The sequence below is a fragment of the Numida meleagris genome, chromosome 20 (assembly GCF_002078875.1).
Source record: "Numida meleagris isolate 19003 breed g44 Domestic line chromosome 20, NumMel1.0, whole genome shotgun sequence".
Taxonomy (NCBI): Eukaryota; Metazoa; Chordata; class Aves; order Galliformes; family Numididae; genus Numida; species Numida meleagris.
In genome coordinates, this window is record NC_034428.1 from 1,686,247 (window position 1) to 1,701,445 (window position 15,199).

The 15,199-nt window shown below is 42.2% G+C and overlaps 1 long non-coding RNA gene across 5 annotated transcripts in view; it reads left to right on the top strand.

Moving 5' to 3' along the window:
• Positions 1-15,199, top strand: part of LOC110408659 — a 116,034-nt gene that overhangs the window by 65,066 nt on the left and 35,769 nt on the right. The window lies entirely within an intron of this gene.

Consider the following 15,199-nt stretch of genomic DNA (forward strand, 5'->3'; position numbering starts at 1 on the left):
AATTACACATTTACAGTGGGGAATACTTAAAAAAATATCCACTTAAGTACTGTTTTTTGTTACATATTGCTGATCACAGCTGAGAGCATACTATGAAGGCAGCCATACTCTTGAAAACTTAACTCTTTGAGGGCTGCTAACAGGAGATTGAAATTCAAAACCAATCAGCAACAACAAAAACCACCTCCCATAACAAAACAACAGAGGTATGTTTTATTAGAGAAATGCTTCATCTAAAGAATGATTCATCACCTGCTGATGTCAGATTCATTATTGATGCAACTGCAATGTGAATTTCTTTTTTTCTCCATGTTATTTTCAGAGATTTTCTCTCTGAAAGCAGTGCTGAGCTGGCTGCATCTCCTGGAGCGTTAAGGCAACATGGTAGTATTACCATTGACACCAGGGATGCAAATTATTTTTCTTTTGGCACTAGAAAGATTTGTGCTGCCAAGAGAACTATCTCTAGATTAAGCTTTTTTTAAATACTGTAAACTATTTTGGTAGCAGCAAATTACTGTTGCTTGGTGGTACGTGATCTCTGACTATTTTTAATGCCCGTGTGACAGAGCTGCAGCATTCTCTCCAGTGTACACGTACAGGCATTTTCTGGAGGAATCAGGGCCCCTTTTATAGCAAGACCATTTCCATTCTCTGCACTGCAAACAAGAACTGCAGTAGTAATTGATTTTCTCAAATAGCGCTGGAATTATCTCTAGTAAAAACCTACCAATTCACCAACAATTTTTAATGACTGCCTTTGTTCCATATTCCCATGTGGGTTTATAATTCCTTGTCATGTTCTGCTCTAAAATTGAACAATAAGGCTGTGTGCTTTCAAAAAAAACCTGCTTTATTTCATCCCAGAGTAGGTCATGGCATAGCATGTGTTTGGGAAGATGGTGATTGCTGAATACTGTGCATTTCGAGGCATTCCCATCTCCAGCAGGCAAAACCAGTTGGGAATCTACCATTGCAGGTCTGCATCCCTTGCACCACCCGTTGCCACAAGTATCTGGGCAGATAGTTCAATGAAGTGCAGCCAAATAACAAGGGTGTAGGCAGCTATGCTTGATCTGTGTTAGTTTATTGTGGAATTGTTTCCTTTTGTAGTACACGACAGAAGTTTGAAATACTGAAACTCATTGCTCCTGTCTGCTCTCTGCAAGTATGGATTGCTGGTAGTGCTCGTATCGGTGTCCGTTCTGTCTCCCAGGGGCTGGGTGTGGTTATTGGTTTGTTAAATATTTCGGAGTACTTTGAGTGAAAAGTTCTAATGTTTTGGTTTGGATAATCCAGGTCAGCTGCATGGTATTTATTCTAAGTGTCAGGGAGAAGGGGAAGTCTGGGCCTTGAATCCTTGTAGGTTCACCTAAAGCACATCAGTGGCCAACATTTCTGTCCCCTTGAGATTTCTTTGTCATCTTTGAGGCAGGTATTCCTGCCTTTTCCTGCCTTACCCTTCTTGTTGGTAGAAGGCTCCTCTTCAGGCAGAGGAATACAGTGTAACCAAGTTATGTTGAAAGGAAAATGAGCCCATTAAATTTAAGCAAGTTTAATAAACAATATTCTCAAAGAAAAAAAATAAGAGATGTTGCTGCTCTGCTGGAGGGTTGTCAAAATTAACCTATTTTTGTGCTGGTTTTAACATTAAACTGACTTGAATACCAGAGTTCAATGGCCAACTTTTGGAAAATGATATGGTCTTATTAGACAGCAAATTCTTTTACATTCTTTCTCCAGAGAACAAAGATGTCTCAGCTTAGCGTGATTTTTTTCCATTATTATCCATCCTCAGTTATTAGTTGCTTAGTAATACCAATGATATTGGTGAAAGAAGAATTCTGCTCTGGTAACATTCAATACCTGTATAAAACCTGTTTCCATCTTCTCCCTTTGACTTCCTATGGAACACTGAAGGAAATGATGCTGCCCTCTGACTTGGCTTCCCCATTTGCGAAGCAGAGTCAATAGAATTTATTCAATACTGTTATATTATTTTTAATTAGCTGATGTAACAGGATAGGAAGCTGCCATTACTTTGTACTTCAGCAGAGTAGTGTCCTACTGGGCATACTAGTTGGGCATAATTATTAACTGGAAAGCCAAATCTATGAACTGAATGACAAAGTAGGGGTCTTTTTTGTTCCTCACATGCAGACAGACTCTGGGATCTTGGGCAAATCTTGGTGGATAACGTTTCTTCTGACTGGTTTAGCTTGAGAACAGTCTTATCTTTTGGTGCTGGGCACAATAGGTAGCAATGACAACTGAGGTTTTAGGAGATGCCGTATCGTAAAAGTTTATAACAATGTTCAGAACAATTTAGTTCTGGATTAAAATACAGCTGGCAGGAGAGATGGGCAATTACCTACTCTTTAATATAGATAGGGGATGTATTCTTCCTCCCGGTTATTATTGTCAATACCTATTATTTCAGAGCTACTGGACATGATCATGCCTTGCTATGGTGCAGCTTCCACAATGAGGTCACCTGCAGCTTGGAAGTACAGCTGTTTCCCTTGCCTTCATTTTTAATTCATAGGATTGTTGTGTTGTGTTGGTTTTTTTTTTTATCTGCTGTTTATTCTGCGAGCCCCTTTTGGGCACATTGATGCCTCCAGCATGCTTTGTATGCCAAGGAATTATGGGTCCAGAGATTCTGCAAATCTGCATCCCAGCCAAAGCCTTTGAAAGCTGCTTCTTTTGAATGCCATGCATTTGGCTCGCACCCCTCCTCTCTATCTCCCTCTCTCTCTCCCCCCTTTCCCTCCCTTCTCTCCCCTCTCTCACTCTCTTCTTCCCCTTTCCTTTCCTCCTCTCTTCCCCTTTCCCACTTCTCCTCCCTTATCTCTCCTTCCTCTTTTACTCTCCTTCCATCTTTGCCCTTTCACCCTCCTTCCCCTCTCCCCCTTTTCTTTTTCCCTTTTTCTCACCTAGTGGTCCCCTCAGTAATGATGAGAAACTGCACAGCGTGGTGAACTTGGCTGGAGGAGCAGAGAGGTGCTTTTCACTCTGCAAAAGATGAGCTGGAAGCCTTTCTGCATAACGATCAGGACTATTCACTGCAGTCTGCAGACTAATGTCTATAAGATTGCATGCGCTCTAAAAATGCCCCCTGAGCACCCCCAGGATGTCAGACAGCTTGAGAAGGTGTTCTGCCACCCAGCTCTTCCATTAGCACCCTGCGATGCCCACTCATTGCTCCATCAGCGGGGTTTACATCCTCTCCCTTCCAGTTCCCTTTTCCTGACACTCTATTTTATTTTTAAATATTAAAGCTCTCTGGGTTTCCCTCGTAAATCAGTGTGTGAAGTGCCGGTTCCTTGTAGCTGGAGGCTGCTTTCCCCCTCTGATGGACTGTAAGCAGTTTTTCTAAACCCGTCTCTTCCTCCCATCTCTCCTCCTGTCGTGTCCCCCGCCCCCCACCCGAGCTCAGCGAGCTCAGCTGCACATAATGACATCCAATCTGTTCAGGAAAAGAAAAAAAAAAAAAACAGGAGGGGGAGAATATTTCCCTTTGATTTATACAGAAGCTGAGTTGGCAGAGAACTCAGCTCAGAGGTGGGTGGAAGGGGAACCAAAAAGCAAATTTGTGATGCACGGGCATACTCTCCCCCGGGGTGGTGCCAGCCAGCGCAGCAGCCAAGGCCGGCGGAGCAGCTCTGCAGGTTCCCTGCGTGCGCCCAAGGCGCAGCCTTCCCTGCGTGCTCCTATCGCCATGCAAACACACACCCACGGTCTGGGGTTAATTTAATTTTGAAATTACATTAGAGATAACGCAGGCCAGCTCATTAGCACTAGGCAAAACACGTGGATCCCTGTGTAAACACAGCAAGGTTTCTGCTCAGGGAGAGGGGAGTGGTCCACAACCAAGGGGTTATATCATGCCAGCCCTCAGTCTGAGCTGGGGTCAGTTCTCAGAAGGACGTGACTCAGGTAGGAGGAGTGTGAGGATTAAAGAAAGAAATAGAAAGAAAAAGAGTCTTATGGCGCAGTTGAGGCACTGTAGTGTGGTTTTCTGGCAAAAATCATACTATCGGGTCCATTAAGCCGTATTAGTGTATATAATACATTAGCACTTTATCCCTTTATGTTTAGTTCATGGAAGACAACACACAGAAAGAAACCAAAAGGAGCCCTAGCTCTGTATTTGAATGTTTGAGGACTGATCGTGACACAAGGACAGCAAGAGGTAGGGGCAGGACTCATGGGCTGGTTCCTTCAGATCCTAACCAAGTAGTGCGTTTGGACTCAGTGGTCTTTTAGGTCCTTTATGATCGAACCGTTCTAGTTCTGATTCTCATATCTTGTCTCCAGCATGAGGTACCACACAGCTGTCCTGAAATACTTCAACTCTGGTCTGTTCTATCCTTATCTTTCGGTTTTATATCTGCCCTAAACTCACACACAGAATTTCATAATGCTCATAAATTTTGACCTGAAATAGGCCTGAACTCCCACACTTGGACACAGGTGCTGCACCATTTCATCACAATACTGGGTATATTCCATGGGCATAACAAAAAAATACTTAACAAACTCAGCCATAATTTAGCATGCATAACTGCAATGAAACTGAGACTGGCTTGTTTAAAGTTTTGCAGTAAGGCAGGATGGTGGCAGAAGACAAAGTGCTGCTGACCCCAGCTGTGAATGAGAATGGGTGCCTGTTTTATGGGGAAGTCTCCATCGATTCTGATTGTATGAATATACTCCAGTTAAAATGCAGCCCAGTCTGAGGGCCACGGGGAGTGATAAACACTGGCAAGCAAACTTGATGTCGACAGCAGAATCCAGATTGCAATAGAAATTAAGTGTGTGTGTCTGTTGTTATTAGAGATTTAACCAGATGACCTGGCAGTAATTAATGGGGAGCTAAATTGAGAAGATCTGTCTCTCCTTGGAGGCCCAGCCCTGAAACCTAGCCATTCTGAGCACAGGTCTACTGCATACGAGAACCTGGTGAGATGTGACTCCACGTCTGCCAGAGATGGTCTCCAGGGAGAGAGCAGGAGTGCGTGTGTGCCAGGAAGCAATATGCACTGCAAGGCTGTTTGTGACCCACTGAAAGGAGGTAACACCAGAAATCTTGCTGGCTGGGCTTTTCCTTGGCTCAGACCCATCTGCAGACACAAAGCCAAGCAAAAACCAGGGCAGTCGGCTTGAGCTAGGCTCATCTGTCCACAGTCACTGTCAAAGGTTAAAAGACTGTGCTGAATGGATCAGCAGTGGCTGCTCTGGCACAGGAACGCAGTTCCTCTTGCATGCGTAATCCTAATGTTTGTCTTCTGAGTGCCTCTGCTCCAAAGGACCCAGAAAATTCCACTGCATTTCAATAATTAAATTCATAACCTCTGGAAAAATACGTGAGCTTTTTTTTTTATTCTCTAGATAGATCACCAAGGCATGCAGGGTGACATGGTTTTCCTAGGACATAAAAGACAGAGTATGGAAGAGAACAGTGACTTTCTGTCTCTGATGACGTTCAGAAACATGTGTTCGATTCATTGTGATTTTAATAGTATTTGGAGAGCTGTGGGTCAGAGCCCAAGATCTGATGACAAGGCAGGTAAACACAGTTAAGCAGATGCTGTGTGCTTTGTTCTGGACAGTTCAGGGCAATAAATTGTACGTTACTGCTAGGTAGGATGGGGACAGACATAAATCCATAAAATGATGTTGAATAATTAAATAAAACCCATTGTATCGGTTTCATTTAGTTAATAGTATTAGAGTAGTAACTAAGGATTCAAAAAAAAGTCAGAACTGTTGTGCTTCTCAGGGCTAAACACAGAGAGAAAGGCAGTCCCAGCTTCAGCAAATGTGCAGTCCAACTACGAGTGCAGTGTAAGGCAGAGGATAGGAAGAGATGCATGTTCAAAGCCCTGGCTCCAGGGAATGGAACCAGACTTCCCTGGGTCTCTAGCCACGACCACATGGCTTCTCAGTTTCCCTTAGAAATTCTCCTTTTTGTTTGTCTCTATTGTCTAGCACAGTTTAGTTGGTTCAGGGTGGTTGGGAATGGACACAGCAATAAGACTGGTTGGGTTTTGAGAGAGTAGTGGTCTGCGAGCTCAGTACTTAGTCCTAGTTGTTCGGTCTCTGAATAATTCTATTCCCATTGATGCCACCTGTCCTGGGGACACTTCATTTGTCCTCCACAGAGTCCTGTGGGGACCCAAACCAATCATAGCCAGATGGCCTGTGGCCAGAACTGCTGCAAAACTGAATCACTAAGATAATGCCCTTCTATTTTACTTCTCACCAGGGGTAACTAGTCTCAGCACCCGTCTGGATGATAATTAAAACCTAAACTCTCCCCTCCACTCTCAGAGCCTCTTCCCCTGAACAAGATCTCAGGCTTCAGCTATCCCCTTCAGTTTCTGGGTGAGAACGAATTAGTTTTCCAGCTTTCCTATATAGGTGTGTGTGTGTGTGCATGCACATCTGAAATAAACAGATTAATATTCTGGTAACTAAATTGTTACCCCTCCCTTCCCTGCCTCAGAAGCATCTTGTTGCCATCTCCCTCCAGCAGAACAGTAAGCCAGAATGAAATGTCTGATTCCTGGTAAGTGCTGTCAGCACAGCAGCTGGGAGAAGAATATCTGAGGGAAATGCACAAGTGCACTGGCATTTATTTATTTCCTGGGGATATTTATATAGGACAGACCTCAGAGCACAAGTGCACTTGATGCTTCTGTCAACTAAGGAGGGGAAATGGGACTGCAAGACAGGCTGCACTGTGTGGTCCTTGCTCTCAGAGCCCCTTTTAGTTGCCATGTGTGGACCCCAAGGCTCTGCAGGCTGCTGTGATTGAATCCCTGAGTTTGACTGCAGCTCATGGGAGGCAAACAAATGTGCAACATGCAAGGTTGACACTGTGGTCATTGATTTGATTATTTTGTTAGACCTAAAGTGCATGATTCCTCAGGACCACTTGGCTCAATGAGCCCTAATTTCTGTAACTGAGAAAATATTAATAAGCAGTTATCAACATAAAATCCAAATTCTGATAGATGCTCGCAATCTCCTAATCACTCTTGGAATGCATCTCTGTAATTGGTTTTATTGTAAAGAGCCACCAGTGTGCAAGGTGAGCAGATGCAATGGAAGGGAAAGAGAAACAGTGATGAAGTTGTTCCAAGCAGCAGCTTGTTTATCTTAGGGTCTTAGGATTGCTGCTTCCAAAATTTGCACCGACTGCAGTGGAGTTCTAGGGAGATGATTAGTCCCTCAGTTCATTTGCATAGTTCTAGTTGAGTAATTATTTCTGCCAGTGAAATACATAGGATCTCTTGTGATTTTGAAGCTCCAGAACCAAATATACTAACCAATTGCAAAGAGCTTACAGTATGTGTAATTGGGCTTCTCATTCTCCTTACAGCAAGCACGTTCTCTTTGGTGGCATTAGAGCACATAGTGCTGGACTCTGATAGCCTTCTTCTGCCATTTCTTCTGTGCATGCTCTCAAGCAAGGAATGCTCCCTCTCCGTTTCATGGGCTTTCACATTTCTCACCACTATAGTCCCTGGCTGTCTCACAAACCGTAATGTATTTCCCTAATCCTTATTCTTGTCAAGTAGGAGAGCATTGTTCTTTCAGCATTTTAGATAGGAATCTGACACCCAGGAAAGCTAAATCAGTTGGCAGAGCTCATATGGAAAAGCTGTGTTGACAAAGGAGAGTGAACACAGTTTTCCCAGCTGCTGCCATTAGTGTTGTAATCATTGCACCAGCTTTCACTGGTCTTTGCTAGGCAGCTCTCACACTTCAGCAACAGAGATGCCAGAATAGAATTTTTTATAATTTTTTTGTATATTTTATGTTTTTTGAATGCTTCAGATTCGTACCATGTTCTCTATAGATAATCATTTACAAAGGAAATGCTATCTATACCTATTGCTAATTATTTATGTTTCAGTTAGGTCAGTTTCTTCTCCACAAATAGGTTTCTTTTCCATGAGAGATATATCTCTATGTAGGTATTCAGGCAGCTGGTCAAAACTGTTGCAGTGAAGCAAGCTCATCTTCCTTCATCTTTTGTCTAATTGCTTTTTAGAAAAGTTGTAATAGCTAGGACTGGTACTAGTATCCCTATATAAGTTAGATTAATTCTGTACAGTTTATGCATATGGACCTCTTCAAAGTAGAAAAAGCCATAACCCCCTTTATTTGGTAAGGTTTTTATCTTGTTGATTACTGGAAAAAAACAGGAGGATCCCAATGTTATTACACTGTTTAGTAGTCCTTCTCTGTTTAGGAGCTGGAACACATGCTACTGTGGAAGCAGCACTCCACATCCTACTTGTTTTTTCTTCACAGCTGATGTGCACCAAATTGTTTCTGTAATTGACATAATCTCTATTCTGTTCTCATTAGATTATTCCCCACCTACAAATATTCTTCACAGGTCTTCATCCATGAAATGACCTGCTATAATACGAGCCGTCCCAGTGAGCCCACTGGAACTGGTACTTACATGAGTAAGCCTTATAGCAATTGATCCCAAGCTGTTTAGACTTTAGTCACTTCAGTTACATTCCAGTCCTACAGGGAGGCAGGATGACTGCATGCAGCAGAACAAGCTAGGAACATTTGATTCACCATCACAGATTCTTCTGCCCATCTCTGCCTATTTGATTTAAAAATATATACATGCCAAGGGGCTTGATATGTCTCTTGTGCCCCATTTAGCATCTGCTGAGCATCCCAGAGCAGCCTGCAGTGTAACACGAGTCACTGGAGGATAGATTTGATAGAGGGAAAAAACAAAGCAATTGATACCCTCAGGCTCCAGAAGTCTTCAGACTGATTCCTGCTGACTACAGGCAACAAAGCAATTTATGGCAACATGGTTGAAAGTTTCTTTTATTTCAAAGCTGCTAAACCTTTCCTGGCACATAAAATCACTTTTCATAAGGCAAACCCAGTGAGCTTGCTGGGTTCCCCAGGTTTCAGCCCCAGGAAGCTTTTAACTGGAGTCAAAAAAGACATTAAGCACTGGGGAGGAATCAGGGTGACATAAAACAGAAATTAGGGTTTAACACAGGGCCATGAGGAGCTTAGTAAAGAAGAGGCTTTTTTTTTTTTTTTTTTCTGTGTGTGTATTTCCTTTCTCTGCCATCTCTGTGTTGCCAGACCTTCAGTGTAGCTCTTTCCCTGGAAGTGGCCTGCGATGTCCAATGAATGAAGTGCACTCTGCAGATGGAAGCTGAGCTGTTTGGAAGCGGGTGTTTGGAAAGTGGTAGCCAGATTATTTTATTTTAAGGCTCTATTGCAGCAAAAGGCAGGAAAACAGACAGGGGGAGAGGAGTGAGTGGTTCACTGGCACCGATTGTCTACCACAGCAGGTTCAGCACTGAAATCTGAGTGACTTCTCTCTCCAGATGGTTGGTGGGAGCTGACTACCCAGATCTTTGCATAGCATGCTCCATAATGAAAACGTATGGCATCACTTGCTATCTTTTAAAAGCTTTTCTCTTCAGCCCAAGTATAGCTCACTGTATAATGGATCCCTTCCTTGCCCGATGCAGAAAAAATGGGTATCTGTCATATGCCTAACCAGGGACTCCTACCTAGGAAATCCTTCAATTTGAAACAGACTAGCTGATACTTTTACAACTGCATAAGCCTACAGGAATGTCAGTGAAGTCGTACTGTCCTTTTGATGTGCCACTGCTGCTCTCTTCACTTCTGCTGTCACTGAGGCTTCTTTGTCTTCTAACTCATGTCATAAAATGGAGAGCACAGAGGATTTACATTGATTGAAAAAAAATCCTAACATCCAACTACGCTGATTCTGGAAAAAACAGCAATATAGATTCACCAATTCTATGAGAACTGAGAAATTCAGATAATCTCAAGAATATATTTTTGCATGCTCACAAAACAAAAGTTACTTTCTGGAAGGTAAACAGACTTACCGAGGAATGATCTTCAAAATGATGGGTAGCCAACATTTCCATTTATTATAGCAGGCATACCAGGGTCTGGCTTTTCTAGAAGTGCAGTATAATGTTGTTTGCCCAAGAGAACACAGTGATTTTGCACAGAATGAGGAACAGAACTTTACTCTTCTGAGTTCTGTTGCCCAAACCAAACTACTTCTCTCAGTGTCATATAACCAAGAAAAAAGGTAAATGTTTTTTGCTCCTGTACATAGTGACCTTGGTTGTGATTTTCTCAGCTGTGTCAGATTTTTTTTCCATACAAATCATGAGACAAACTTGGGGTAATTTGGGTTCTACCCAATCGTCTTCAGGCAAAAAGAAGTCTAAGTTCCTAGAGAGCCATTCTTATGCTCTGGCTAACCTCAACTTATGTGTTACACACAAAATGTATAATGTACTGTTTCTTCCTTGTTTCTTCCTCTTTTTATTGTCCATCTAAATGTGGCAAGATCTGGGAAATGCAATCAATGAGAAGAATATACAGGAAATAGAAGCCGTAAACAAAAAAGATTGGTTGAGTCTCAGTGAGGTCTGGAGTACAGTTGTTGAAACAAATCACTGGTGACCCAGAAAGATCTGAAGCTAAACAGAATGCTTTCAAGATGGAAATGTGCAACAAAGATGGCAGAGATGGGCTGGTAATGGTCTCATCTTTCCTTTTGTAGGCTTTACTCCAGATGTAGCTTTAAAATAATAGCAGCATGTTGGATGCACAAAAGGACATGCCTGAGAGTGAGGAAACCTTCATCTGTTGTGAGACCCATAATGTGACTTCGCCCTTCTAAACCTGGAGAACTGTATTTTAAAAGATTCCAATTGTTAGAGCTGAAGGCACATTATCAGAATAATTCACCTTCCGTTTCAGGACTCATAAATACGTACCTTTAAAAGCTATTTCTTGATGCAAACGTCTGGGATGTGCTATGCAGGAGATACTGTTCTTCCCAGCCTTAAAAATCTGTGAGCCTGCAGCATCCAGATCATCAGCATCCAGAAGCTTCAGGTTTTATCAATTAGCACAACATGAAAAGAGAAATCGCACTGTTATCAAGAAACAGGGTGTAGAGAGGGGATATTACCATAGTTCGCAATGAGAGCTATGTGGTCTTGAATGTTTGAAAATCCAGATGCTTTTCATAGATGTTAGAATGAAAATGGAGAGGTTTGGATTCTGACTTTTGGTGTGGATGCTAAACTCAGCTGAAAACTTTGGCTTTAGTTATCTCATGTTCTAAACGAGGATAAATCGGTTTTGTTTGTTTGTTTTTGAGGCTTTTGAAGAAATTCCCAGTAAATGCCAAGTTCACTACACCTTGATAGATTAAAAGTTAGTTATTTAAACCATGAAGTCAATAAGTAGAACGTGCATTATTCTCGGTATTGTTAGACCAGCATGAGGCAGTTATCAAGCAGGTGTTTGCAGTGTGAGGTGGGCTGAAGCAGCAGTACATCAGTGACTGGGTTTTCCAGGTTTTGTGTGCCCGGGCTCTTAGGATCTGTTCACAGTTCTGCCTCTTTTTTTGCTGTTTGATCTCTGGCAATTTACATCCCTTTCCTGCCTCGATCTTCACAGCAGTGAAATGCAAAGTGTACGTGTGTCAGAGGTGGTGTACCCAGGGCCAGCAGAGTTTAACATCAATAACGTGGCTGGTGGGCAACACTTGCCCCCAGCCACCTGCAGGGGATAGCCAGGAGCAGCAGCTGCCAGGCAGAGGCACCGAGGCATGCTGCAGAACTGGGCTGAGGACCTCACAAAGCTCAGCAGAGGGAAGTGCAAATTGTTCCTGCATCTGGGGAAGAATAACCTCAGGCAACAGCACTTGCTGGGCTGACCAGCTGCAGAGCAGCTTTGCAGAAAGAACCTCAGGGTTCTGATGGGCACTGAGGTGACCAGGAGCCAGCAACGCATCCTCACAGGAAGGAAGAGCTCGAGTCTTAACGTTAATTTCAATGGCAGTAAGAGCAGGTTCCAAGGTGTCAGAGTGGCAGAAAGCTCTTTATCTCATAAGGCTTCTGGGCACCTTTTACTGGAATTAACTGTTAGGTTTTTTCCCTTCAGATATTCTCCAGCCTTTGCAAAGGAAACTGCAGTAACAAATCAGATTCTGCAGTAACACATTTTAAGTCCCGAAGCAAAATTCAGCTGTTTTATAGGGACAGTATAAGAGGGAATGGGGCGGGGGAAGTGGGGTGGGAAGTATTTATAATCCCTTTAATATTTTAAAATTTAATTATTTCCAAATTGGGTTAGCGAGACTGACAAGAATACTGCATCTAAAGCATGGAGCCCAGAGGCAGCATTGGAAAATGAGAGGAGAAATTAATAATAAAAAGAAACCTATTGCTTCAAGGCAGCAGACTGGAACACTGACATTCCATTACTCCGTCTGTCTGCTGAATTCATTTAGCATCTGTGGCCTAAATAGGCTAGTTTTAAAGTGGCATGCTCCAGATTTTATGTTTAGGGCTGTTGGAAGGGGGTGGGGATTGCCAGAGGATTTTTCTTCATCGAAAGCTGCCTCAGGAAAGCACATCAGATTTGTAGTTAATAGGGTAGAGTAATGCAAGCCTCTTAGCAGTCGTAGTTAATATAGAATCTCGGAGTGTTTGTAGTGCCTTACAGGTGAGGGTCTGCATCTAGCATCTGGACGACTGCCGTTAGCTTTTGGAAGTCAGTGCTGGAGCAGCAGTGTTGAGCCTACTGCTGAGCACAGAGCTGAAGCCCTGAGTCTACATCTGCAAGGCATGCCATCAGCCCATTAGCCATCACTGAAGTGCAGCCAGTCCTTACACCTCTGAACTCAAAGTATTAAAAGTCCAGGTTTTCAAACTGCGACCCAAAACACAGCATTGTCCAGCAGCACCACACTCCTTAACAGGCTGTTCCAGAAGTGCCACCCATGACCTGCAACATGCAGTTTCTTCCTCGGGATGCTCCTTTTCAGCTGCAAACTCCATTGACTCTTGTGTGAGCTTTGTAAGATCTGAGATCCAAAGCCCGAGGCAGGCTGTCTGTAGTACTACAGAGAACTTCCATGCACGTGCTGGAGGCGAGGTAGATGGCTTGACAGCAGTCTGGGAGGGAAAGAAGAGAATGATTCTTCACTATCTCCTAGAAACCTACAAGTGTTTCACTTCTGGGCATTTTCTGAAACATCTGGATACAAGGAGGATAAGAGGTACCAATGTAACCTCCCAGTAAGATCAATTGTTTAAAGCTTTCTGTGTATTTCTAGCCTTCTTTGGCTTCCTTCCCAAGATTATAGAAACAGATCTGTGAATTTCCTTGGAGTAGAATACAATGTACTCTACATATTTCTACTTTATGCAGTAATCTTAGACTGTCTTTTCCCTAATTTATCATCTTCAAGGCCTTTGTTTAAATTACACAGAAAGGAAAACCAGGAATTTTATGGAAAGTCATATATAAGCTGTTAAAATTGGCATTTTCTCCTCATCATCATAGTTCTTTGCTCTCAGCGTGGATTTTTTTTAGAAGTTTTTGTCAAGTGTAATGGAGCTTATCCAGCAGATGGAAGTCATGATAAAGCTTCAAACGATTTTACTGTTGCAGTCTCTCATGAAACATGGCCATGCTTATTTATTTCAAGCGTTTAGGGTCTCATCCAGATTCTCAGAGCTACCTACAAAGTCAAAGTCTTGAACTCCCCCTCCCTAGGTGAACCCCACTGGGCTCTCGGTCCTTATTAACCCAGCTTCTTAGAGGATTGGTTCATACCTCTTCATCTGTTTACCTTAGGCATTGCAGTATGCACATTACCAGTATCTAGGACAACGTCAAAGTAGGCTCATGCATGGAACCAGTGTCTTCAGTCTCTAGGACTATGCAGAAAACAGTATATTGTTATGTGGTTGTGAGAAACCTTGAGAATTGGTCTTGGACCTGGAAAATCTGTCCCCCTGCTGCTACTTGTGTTCTGCCTTTAATTTCCTTGCCTTCTCGTTGACCAGAGTGCTACAGACCTCTGTAGTGCTCATAATAAAGGGCTTAACTAGGTGACAAGAAGAACATTCAAAGGGCTAAGACCTTTAAAAATAATGGAAAACAACTATAACCCCAAACATGGCACACTTGACACGGTACACTCACGGTTCTTTGGGGATTTATCTCCATCACAAAGGAAACATCCTGTAGTGTTGAAAGAGAACTTAATTTCAATTATCATTATTTCACAGAATGAGAATTGTAGTTGTAAGTCATCAGAGATTTTTTTTTTCAGTTTTCATTGCATTCTTTCTGCTGTGGGCACACAGCTATTTTTCCAACTCAGTCTTTTCTAGTAAGCATCATTCTTTCGTTGTCCAATCACATCTCATCACTGCCTTTCCTTTTTCCTCCTTGTAAATAAGTAATTCCCCATTAGACCTCTACCCAAAATTAACCAAAGTTGTTTGCTGTCTTCTTATTCATTTTACTTCTGTATCTTAGTAGCAGCATCTGCCTTCTCTGTATTGATAATGAAGAGTTCAGGGGTAATCTATTATTCTGCAGTCATATAAAAGCTAGAACAAGAAGACCTATTTTTGGTAAGCATATTCATATTAAAGTTAGAAATGTGTTTATTGATGATAATATTTTTTTTTTAAATCATTGGTTGCAGTGATTTCACTGATTTGTATTTATCTGTGAAAAAGCAAAAACAACTACAGAAGTAAACGAGTCTTATGTAAACCCTAAACCCTTACATGCTGGAACGTGTCAGCTTACCATTAGATGGTGTTTTAATAACTCACATCAAAATGCTTGGGCACTTGCATCCTTCTTTAAAATGATATCAAGATAAGAGAAGATAAAAAAAGGTATTCTAAATACCAGGCATATCAGATGTTGCTATGCCTTACCCTGTAGTGAGAGGGATCCTACTACCAGCCAAAATATTGCTGCTCAAGCATCTCAAGATCACAGCACAGTCTTACTGCACTGAGTGTAAATCCAAGAAACCTCTGTAGGGTGATGACCCCACAAGCTCCCCACTTATCCGAAATCCTGCAAAGCTATGCAGGTAAAAGTTGAATTTTTAAAAAATACAGAAATAAGCTGCAAAAACTACCTTTCAAAATAATTTCAAACCTTACAATAGCTTTTTGAGATAGAAGTGATGATGAAAATATTTTCCATTACATTCTTTAAAACTCATCTTTAGTTTAGATCACTGCTGGCTCCATTCAGTGCTTTGAAAGGTTCCGTCTCTTTAAAAACTTTCCTCTGGGGATCAGCTTAG